At 42.8% G+C, this 10221-nt stretch overlaps 1 pseudogene; it reads right to left on the bottom strand.

Annotated features, from left to right (window-relative positions):
• Positions 1 to 1411: 1411 nt before the first annotated feature.
• LOC104860958 lies at positions 1412 to 2972 on the bottom strand (annotated as a pseudogene).
• Between the last annotated feature and the right edge of the window lie 7249 nt (positions 2973 to 10221).

The following is a 10221-nucleotide window of genomic DNA, read 5'->3' as shown; positions in this document are numbered from 1 at the left end:
TAACAAGGCACAGCAAGCAGAAGTATACATTAGCAATCAAAGGGTTAGTGTTGCATACAAATATAGCTTTCTATTTTGTAGCCTTGGCAATAGCCATAGGGATATAAAATGACCTTCTTTAGCAGTTGGTAAGGAAATTAAGGACCCTCACTAGCGATACAGAGCACAGTAACAAAAGGACACAAGAATGCAGGCGGCTACTGTAGGGCAAATGTGTTGGCCAGAACTGAAGACTCAGTTCAACACTAAACAGACACTAGACTTGGTAACACTTCCCACAGCACACACTCAAGTTGTATTACATACTATTCTAAATGACCAAAAAGGTGCTAAGAAAAGTTATTTAATTTAAAGTTAAAATGGTTGTGCAGTACCTTTTGAATGTGCAATTTAAACTTCAGTTTGTTCCATGAAGAATTAACTGTAGTTAAGTTCTATAAATTATACTTAAACAATTCAGCTATAAGAGCTTACAACAAAGATAAATACTGCTATCTAAATAATTAATTATAGTTTAACAATCTCAACATCAGCAACCACTGTAGTTACTACTGTCTGACTTGGGGTGATTTCTTGTCTCATTTCCTTCATGGTTCATGAACTCATCTTGGGTACAGGAAACATCCAACTTTAGTGAAACAATATTTAGACTGCACATGTCAACTTCAAAAAGAAATCACACACAGGACTACAGCTGCAGCAGCTATTCCAAATGCCTGTTTTAAGTTAAAGCATTCACTGAAAAAATTTAATACCTAGGACCTTTAAATAAATATTCTAATACGAAACTTTGTAAGTCTGAAATTTTAAGAATGACTATTTAGAAAACCTGGTTTACTTAACTACCTTTCAAAGAAGAGAAAAGGAGACTATGAACTACATCAACACTTTAAGTGAATTGCACTATGTCCTTGTGGCCAGAAAGTTGCATTGTTTTTTTCCTTTAAAGGAAGGCGGTCTTTTGGGTTTTTTGTTTGTTTTCACTTCTAAAGCTTGATTTATAGTAACTACAAACATCACTAACTTTTGGAAGATTACCCAAAAATTCTTAGAGAAAAGTAATTTCAAACATTAGTCACACTGTTGGAATGCTTTTCCAATACTAGTAGTTTGTTCTTTAGTGAGAAATAGAATCCTTCATAGTGAATGCACCAGAGTCACCTCACTTGAGTACTACGGCTCCTGGAAACCAAAGTGTTGGCTAAACTGGCAGGTGTCTTCATAGCTTTGCTAGACAACTGTTGGTTCAGTAGGCACCGCGTCCGTCTGAGTAAGTAACAGCATCGGGCAGAGACTAATAACTAAACTTACAGACTGCCTGAGAAAATCTAGTGCTGTTACCGCGCTTCTGAGAAGCATACCGATGCACGTGAACGCAAGACTAGTTCATGCCCTTTGGGGACAGAAGAGCTTACTTTGCTTTGACTAGTCCCCGTTCTAGCCAGCGAACCTTAATCTTTTGTTTATGGAGGTACTGTTTTTGAAATTCCATAACACTGATGGTAGAGGGAGCCCATGAATTCCTTTGACCGTAGTGCTTGCAGCTGACTGCACGGCTGACGTACTGCAGGCTAAAAGGAAAGGTCCTATTCCGAGATATAGGAAGCAGTGGTTCAAAAGCCATCTTTATAATGTTCTAGAAGCCCTGTTACAGTGGAAGAATGAAAAACACATGGGTCCTCATAAGTAAAGTTGTGATTCCACTGTTCATTTCGGGCATGCAGGGATCTGTGGTGGTGGCGCAGGCTCACAGAGAAGAGGTAGTCCTCTTGCGCAGAGTCCCTGAGCAAAAATGTGCCTTCAGGTTTCCCTTCCGGAAGGGCTTTTGCTTCATAGCGATCCATCGCTCCCCAGGAACGGGGATTCCCTGTGATCCAAAGCAGATCGGGCGTAAGGCAGTGTATGTAATCAATCTGGGTGTGGACTTTCCAAGCTCCCTGTCTGCTAACATGGGCGTGGCTGTCTCCAGACACCTGGCGTTGCTTCTGTCTTCGTGACTGCAAACACAGGGTGGTTGTGTCCTCTTCTGAGTCACAAGTAGCTTGTGGAACTGCAGAACTGTCCCCGCTCATTTCCGTCATTCTCGGAGCTAACTTTGGTTCCAGTTTATATAAGGGATTCACCTGCGTGGTAGCTTCAAATGTATGTATTTGTGCACCGGGAGGGGTACCCCGTCTTTAATACTAAGCCGTCTTCCCTAAGTCTGTCTTCTTCATCTGTAGAAACCAAGGACAGATCAAATGTATCAAAAAAAAAAATGTTGAATGTGGGCTCAGGGGAGCTGTATGCTGTTTAATCAAATGCCGTTTGGGGGCTAAATCTGAGCCAGCAGGAAAAGGGCATTTCTTGAGCATTAATTCAGAAAGATGTAGTTTTCGTTTATTGGAAAAGAGGGACTTCGACTGCTTGGTGTTTTCTCATGGGAAAACAAAAGCCCACCGTGTCCGTCCTGTAACCTCTGTCTCAGAGAGTGGCTCCCAATGGTTCTGCTAGAAACACCGTCCATGTCGCGCGCTGAGCTCACTCTCGCCTTCGCAGTGCACTTTGAGCTCTACCAAACTTTTTATCAGTATTCGAAGAACTCTGAGTCTGTGGAACAAGAATGCTTTTTCTTTTCACCCCGTGGGGCACGTCGAGAGCTGGAATCTCTTCGTGTAAGTCTCGTCCCTGGGGTGACACACAAGTCATTATCCTTCTCGATGGTTATTTCAACAAATGAGGGATTTCAGTAGCACTGTTTTGGTTTCTCCTGGAAGAATTCTTTGAAGGACTTAATGCCAACATTTTCTCTTAAGGGACTGCTTTGCTGCAGAGGAGTGGAGTCTACCAGACTGATGCTTTTCTCTTTGATAGACAAACACCTCTTGGAGTTCCTGTCCACATTTTCACTATGGCTTCCTCCCTCATGACCAAAAAGATTCTGACATCTGTATTTGAAGGTAGGTATTCCATATCTTACCCACTCTATCCATTGGTTAAAAGGTCTTCCTCTGACCATAGCTCCCACTGTGGGTTGCGCGGCATGCAGGGGCTCTGGGCTGGAGGTCGCCGTCCTCTTCCCGGCCCACCTGCCAGTGCGTCCTGTCCCCTCCGACCGCTCAGCCCGTGGGGCCTGGCTTCCTCAAGACAGAAATCTGGGACCCCCGAATACATTGTTAATAGAGTCCTCATTTTTAGGCTAAGCCTGGCCCAGTCTTTCCAGGCACCGCAGAGCTCTCTGTCAAACATGAACACCTCAGAATTTTACCTTTTCTTTAGACTCCATCAGCCTTCTCTCCATCAAAGAGAATAATTGGGAAAACACAGGAAATGAACTCACCACCACTGTTTAGAGGAAGGGGATTTAAAAATCAAAATACCCAGTTTGAGACCTCGATTGGGAGAGTTTCATGCTTACCTGTTGCTGTTATACTGTAACTCTAAATGGTGACATTTCGTTTGTTCCCTAAGTTGAGATCATGTGAGTAGCAGGTTTTCTGTCCCTTCTGAGGAAGTACAAGTGATTCCCTTTCATCATTGTAGGTGAATGTGTTTTGTCACGGCTCTGCTTGGTCTCGGGGCACAGAGGGCTATCTTAGCGGTCAGGTGAAGTTACGGCCCGAGAAGGATCCAAGTAGGCGCCGGGGAAGACAGTCACCTGCCCATGGCCCATCGCAGGCACTGTGTGCCTTACTCTCCCTGTGTGTGGTGCTGTGTCTGTGGACACCTGCCAGCCTCTCTGACATAAGTGTTAGGATGGGGCAGGGCAGCAATGAACAAGGAGAAAAGGTATTGGGAAAAGGTTTCCTGCCTCACAAAAGTCCTACTGCATGTAAAATAGCATTTAAAATTATCGCCACCACTTTCAACCAAAATTCAAAATGTGTAATTGTCCCCAGAACACTTTTTGATTTAGAGTTATTCCTGAAGGATCTTTTTCATATCTAATTAATACCAATACTGGTTTTTATTTTGCTATGTAATTAAATTTTTGGTTTTGTCAGAAGAGCTGAAGACTGTTAGTCACAGCCATGATTCTTAAAAGTACCGATTTACAATGGCTAGCATGGCCGGAAGGGAAGCATTTGTACAGGCACAGTTAACAGGGCTGGGTGTTGTTTTAGTTTCCGTTTGAGTAAAGCCTAACATAACTCATGCTTGGGGTGCACGGCTGCTCTCGCCCCAGTGGCCTAGGAGGGCAGGGTGCTTGTTTTCAAAGTTCTTGGTTGTGTCACTGCCCTGCAGAGTTCTAGGAAATGAGTAGGTCCTCAGAAGGGGGTTCTGAGGGTAAGGAAGACAGGTGCACACTCTGTGGAGTTTGCCAAGTGGGGTTAACGTGATTTGGTCTAAAATTATATTGTGTTCACAATGCGGTGTTTTCCTTTTCTGAAAATTGGAGGCAAGCATACATGGGAAGCTTTAAAATAAATAAATAAACTCACAGACTCGGTGCTTCTCTGGAAAGACTCGTCAAGATGGGGTTGCCCTCTGAGGTGGCCAGGGCCCTAGGAGATGGAGCCTCACACTCTAGCGCTGTGCTCCTTGTCTTCCTGCACAGTTATGTGTATTCCTGTCTGATGCCTGCAGGGCTTTGTATTTATAGCACCTGCTTTCATTCTCCACATCCTCCTGGAGGTTTGCAGTGCACCTCCAGGGGCCTGGGAGTATGGTCAGATGTTCAGCGTTTCCAAAAATTTTTTGAATGTAAGAGTACCAATAACTAGTGGCATCCTGTGAAATAAAATACACGGGGGCTTGGGAGCAAACACATATTATAAGAAATTAAGAAAATAGCACCTGCTCATTCTCCACATCCTCCTGGAGGTTTGCAGTGCACCTCCAGGGGCCTGGGAGTATGGTCAGATGTTCAGCGTTTCCAAAAATTTTTTGAATGTAAGAGTACCAATAACTAGTGGCATCCTGTGAAATAAAATACACGGGGGCTTGGGAGCAAACACATATTATAAGAAATTAAGAAATGGACCTTATTTCTGAACTTCACTCTTAGCAGTAACACTAGGTGACATTAGGGTAACTTCCTCTTTATTCCCATTACATATAATCATTTCATATCTACCTTGTTATACAGTGGTAATTCCAATAAAATGCAACCTGTGAGAAGAGTTTAAAAAGTTGAAAATACCAACTGGAGATGACAAGTGAAAGGTCCTGAGTTCGATCCCTGGTACCAAAAACAAACAAACAAAAAAACAAAAGTGAAAAACACTACAGAAGGCAAATTTTGTTTCCAGCAGATTTTGATGTGATAGAGATCTGTTGGGGATTTAGAAGGTAATTTCACTGTGGTTACATTCATAAATGTCTTGATGCATATTAATTTAATGAATATATAATATATATATTTAGAAAAAAATGTTCCAGTTGAGTCGGTGCTTTACCACTGAGCTACAGTTCCAACCTTAACATTCCTTTTTGAAGCAGCTGATGTTGAGTGGTTTCGTTATTATCCTATAGAAGAAAATTAGGAATAGCAGAGAAAGAATGGGTAAGATAAAAAAGGAGAAAATTCGCTAATATCATTTCTTTTATAAACTGATCAATGTGATAGATCATATTGAATTTTGTTTTCATTTTGGTCTTTTGAGACGTGATAGAGTCCATTACCTACAACCTGTCCTAGAATAGAACACTGCTATAATTAAGATTATTTAAATTCATGGAATTTTGCACAGCCTTAAGAAGGGGGCAAACCAATCATTCGCTGATAGCTATAGATATGGGATAATTTGTTGAGTACAGTGAGGGATTCTTCCTGGTTGTGTAAGTAAAAATTGCTTTTTTATTTAGAAAACTGACTTGTCATTTTTGTCAGGTATATCAGTTACCTTGGACCTGACATCCTCACATTGCTGCAGGCCCCTGGATGTGGCCAGAGTATGTCAGGAGGCACTGATTGTCCAGTAGGTGCCAGGTCTTCTTGGTGCTGGGTTAGAGCCAAGGACAGTGGTTCATGTCTATAATTTCTATGAGGCCAATATAGGGAGATTTCAAGGTTAAGTGGCTCTGGGAGACTTTGTCTGAAAAATAGAACGTAAAAGAAGCTGAGGATGTATACTTAGTGTGAAGGCCCTGAGTTCAAATTGCAGTACTGAAATAACCAAGCAACACAAAGAAACAAAACTCCTATCATTTTGGCACTGATGAAGACAAGGAGAAAAGAGAATATTGTGAAAGAGCCTGGTTTCTCCACCTCAGTATCTGGGGCTGGAAACTTTGTCTAGGAAACATCCCAGTCACTGTGAGAGGCTGGGCATCCATCCCTGGTCTCTAACTACTAGATGCCAGTGAGATCCCCCTGGTGTGACAGCTGGAAATGTCTGCTGAGGGGCAACAGCAGCCCCAGCTGTGGACCACCGTGACACAGGACATCTTGGGACTTTAGTGTGGTGTACAGGGAACTGGGGAGGGGGGAGAGGAGAGAGAGAGAGAGAGAGAGAGAGAGAGAGAGAGAGAGGAGAGGCCAGGGACTGAGGCTGGAAAGACGTGGAACTGTTATACCAGGAGCTGATGAAAAGGGCTTTGTGACCACATTTGCTTGAGAAAGGAATCCCACTTTTAGAAAACAAAGCACTTGAGCATGTTAAAGGCTAAATCCGTTATATATCACCACGTTGGTTGTCTCAGCACCTACATATGCTTCAGTGACACAGTGAAGCTGGGCCGTAGCTAAGGGAGCTAGCTGGTTGGGCAGAGGGCAGATGGGGAAAGAAGGGAAATGTTAAATCCTGGCAGTTATAGGGCTTTGTCATCGCAACCAATGGAAGATCTGCATGCCTCCACTCCCTGGAGCAACTGGCCCTCCAGGGCCTCCAGGCAGGAGGATCGCTCTGAGTTTGAGGCCAGCCTGAGTATGTAGAGAGACCCAGTTTCTTTCTCTTTCTTTCTTTCTTTCTTTCTTTCTTTCTTTCTTTCTTTCTTTCTTTCTTTCTTTCTTTCTTTCTTTCTTTCTTTCTTTCTCTCTTTCTCTCTCTCTCTCTCTCTCTCTCTCTCTCTCTCTCTCTTTCTTTTTTGGGGGTACCAAGGATGGAACTCATGACTTGTGCTTCTGATGCAGGCTGTGGCCCCACTGAGTTAAATCCCTGGCCCCAGTTTTTAAGTAAATGAATAAATAAATGAAAAAAAAAAAAGGGTTCTTGGAAAAAGAGGATTAGGGTAGCAAAGTTTGTCCATTACTGCACTGGGCCCTGCAGCAGCTGTGAACACTGTCCCCAGACCAGCAGCCATGAGAGTCAAGAGTGGGTGGGTGGTACAAGAATTCAGGGATTTTCAAAACAATTATGGATTTTCTTCTGTGAACTTTAAAAAATTCATCAAGCCCATGACTTGATGTTTGCTGTTTAGAATGATTCAAACTATTAAAATTAAGTAATGAAAAGCTATTTGAGTAATAGCAAAGGTCAGAGTGAATATGGTAAAGTTATGGAGATGACTGAGGCCATGGCAGAGATCAGCTGGGTGCTTGTTAAAATGCAGATTCTGATTTAGTGGGGCAGGTGGGGCCCCATCATTTGCATTTGTTTCAGTGGCAGCAGAGAAGGTACTACTAATTAGTTTTCATTTCGGCAAAAATATTCAGACTTGGTGAGAGAATATCTAGAAATAAGAGTATGTGTATATCAACCCCTCATTTCTGTTTTAGAAGTAAATTTCGGGAAAGAACACAAAACATATTTTGCACCATAAAGGTATTCCATGATACTTAAGGCCGAAGAAAAATTCTCACCCAGAGTCCCCAAAGTGTAGGAAAACACTGAGAAATGTGGAAACTTTTATACTCTGGTTTCCTTCACTTAGTTTGCAGAAAAATGTCCCATCCAATGTCAGAGGGTCTCTGAAAGGAAAGAAACAACAATTGTTCCTTGATCTCATTCATCAGGGTCACCTTTGTTGGTTGTGAAAAGTTTGGGAGATTTCAGGATAGCTCCTCCCCAAAGTATTTATTGTTTGATTCTAACCCTTCCTCAGAATCTTGGTGTCCACTGGTGCTTGTCCTCAGTCTCCCATGGGTACTTCCTCCACATGTCACCAGTGCAGTCTAAATGTCGACCCCTGACTGGTTCAGGAAACTGCTCCCCAGTGGGTAACATTCCCACCTCCAGAGTGAGCTCTCTCCAGTTGTGCTCAGCTCACCTTGCCGGCTTCATAAATCCTTCCCTGCTGTGCTGTGGTGGGTACAATGCCTCCTCCGATGCTATTGTTTACCCTAGGCATTCCACTGCTGGGAAGGCCAGGGACATCACTTCAGCCCTTCTGAATCTTCCTGGGCAGAATTAATCTGCTGAGAACTTCTGTGCAGCTCCTTTTCAGTTGCTCACTATGCAGGGGGAGTTGCAGTGCCACCCATATGCCAGCCATGGTGCTAATCCCTAGCCCAGTCACTCTGCACAAGGCCAGGGCCCATCCAGCCTGTGTGGCATCTGTGGGTGAATGATAAAGAGACCCTGGCCCAACCTTCTGGCGGACACAGTCCTGATCTAGGACGAAGGTTGTTCAGTGGAGTTTGATCTGGGACTTTTGTGCCATAGAAATGAAAATAATAGATGCGTATTACATAACTTGGTTCTATGTTTTAGAGATGTTTAGGTTGGTGATATTTTCTATACTCAACTCTCTGAGGGAAGTCTCCATATTCCCTCAGCATCCATTTTATATTTACTTGCTGTTCAATACATATCAAAGAAAATTAGGAAAAAAAATATAAAGATTTTCTAGAACCTTCCTGTGTATGCTAGGGATGAGATGAAGTAGGAAAAAGTGTCTTTGAAGATGTTTTACAAGTTGCTGTGATTGGCTGGAGTATCAAAGTCTTTGTGAACCCCAAGGAGTCTTGAAGATGAGTAATTTACAATCCTGGCTGCATATCGGAGTCACTTGGCCAGGTTGGAAAGCTGCCTGTTCCCTGACCACTTGAATCAGAATCCTAGGAGATAAAGTATGGTGTTATTTTTTTGTATTTAAATAGGTGATTTATGTGTTACCTCAGTGATTATCTAACTAAGTACCACTGACCTAGAGGGTCTTGGAGGAGGAAGGCGAGTCACAGCCTGCTTTCATGTTCGATATGTCTGGTGCTCTGGAAGAACATAAGGACATAAAATAAAATAGGAAAGTATCAACAGTGAGTTAGGGTAGGTGATTGAGCCCGTAACGAACAGCACATGAAGCCTCCTGAGTGCAGCTCTCTCCTAGGGCCGGCTTCCATGGCACTGGCATTGTATTGGTGGCAACGCTGGGAACAAGGAGTTTAATTCTGCCATGTTTTTGCAAAACTTCCCAGGAAGCCAGCTCACAGCTGTTTGGTGTCTGTTCCTGGGCCCATGAGGATTAAGTGTTTCTCCTACAAAGCATAAAGAGAAGCAAAGAAGAAAGTCCCCTTTGGCTGTGAGGAACTGCTCGAAGGTAACCCCTGTTCCACAGTGTGGATTGCTGAGATGGGACTTGCTCCGTCTGGCAGACCCTGCACCTGGAAGAGCTGAAAAATATTTTGATGATGACTGATTTTTACATTTCTTAATAGTCTTTTTTAAGCATAGTTTTATGCTCACAGCAAAAGAGAGTGGAAAGTACAGAGAGCTTTCATAAATGCACCCTCCCCACCCAAAACACAAACGCACACACACAGACTCATGCACACACCCTATCATCAGTATTTCTCATCAGTGTGAGCACATTTGTTACAATTGATGAACCAACATCAACACATCATTATCAAATGAAACCCATAGATTATGTTAGAATTCATTCTTGAAGTTGTATATTCTCTGGGTTTTGACAAATATATAATTCCAAGTATCCAGGCCTGTAGTTGCACATAGAATAGTTTCACTGCCCCAAAAGTCCGCCACGCTCCATGTAGTAATCTTTCCCTTTCCCCGCACACCTAATGACTTCTGTTCTTACCGTCTCCCTGATTTTGCCCCTCCAGTAACTCATATATTTGGAATTACACACTCGCCTCTTCAGATTGGCTACCTTCATGTAATATACATTTATTATTCCTCCATTTGTTTTTGTTGCTCTTTGGCTCATTTCTTTTTTTGGCTCATTTGTTTTTATTGATGAATAATGTCCCAACATCTGAGTGTACCACTATTTGTTTATTCATTCACCAATTGAGGGACATCTTTGTGGCTTTCAGCTCTTGGCAACTATGAATTAAGCCATTATAGATTTTTGTGTGCAGGTTTTTGTAACATAAGATTTCATCTGACTTGGTCGAGT

This window comes from Fukomys damarensis, unplaced genomic scaffold (assembly GCF_012274545.1).
Source record: "Fukomys damarensis isolate Sample0158 unplaced genomic scaffold, DMR_v1.0_HiC HiC_scaffold_9, whole genome shotgun sequence".
Taxonomy (NCBI): domain Eukaryota; kingdom Metazoa; phylum Chordata; class Mammalia; order Rodentia; family Bathyergidae; genus Fukomys; species Fukomys damarensis.
The sequence above is the reverse complement of the archived record's forward strand: the minus strand, read 5'-3'. Positions and strand labels throughout refer to the sequence as shown.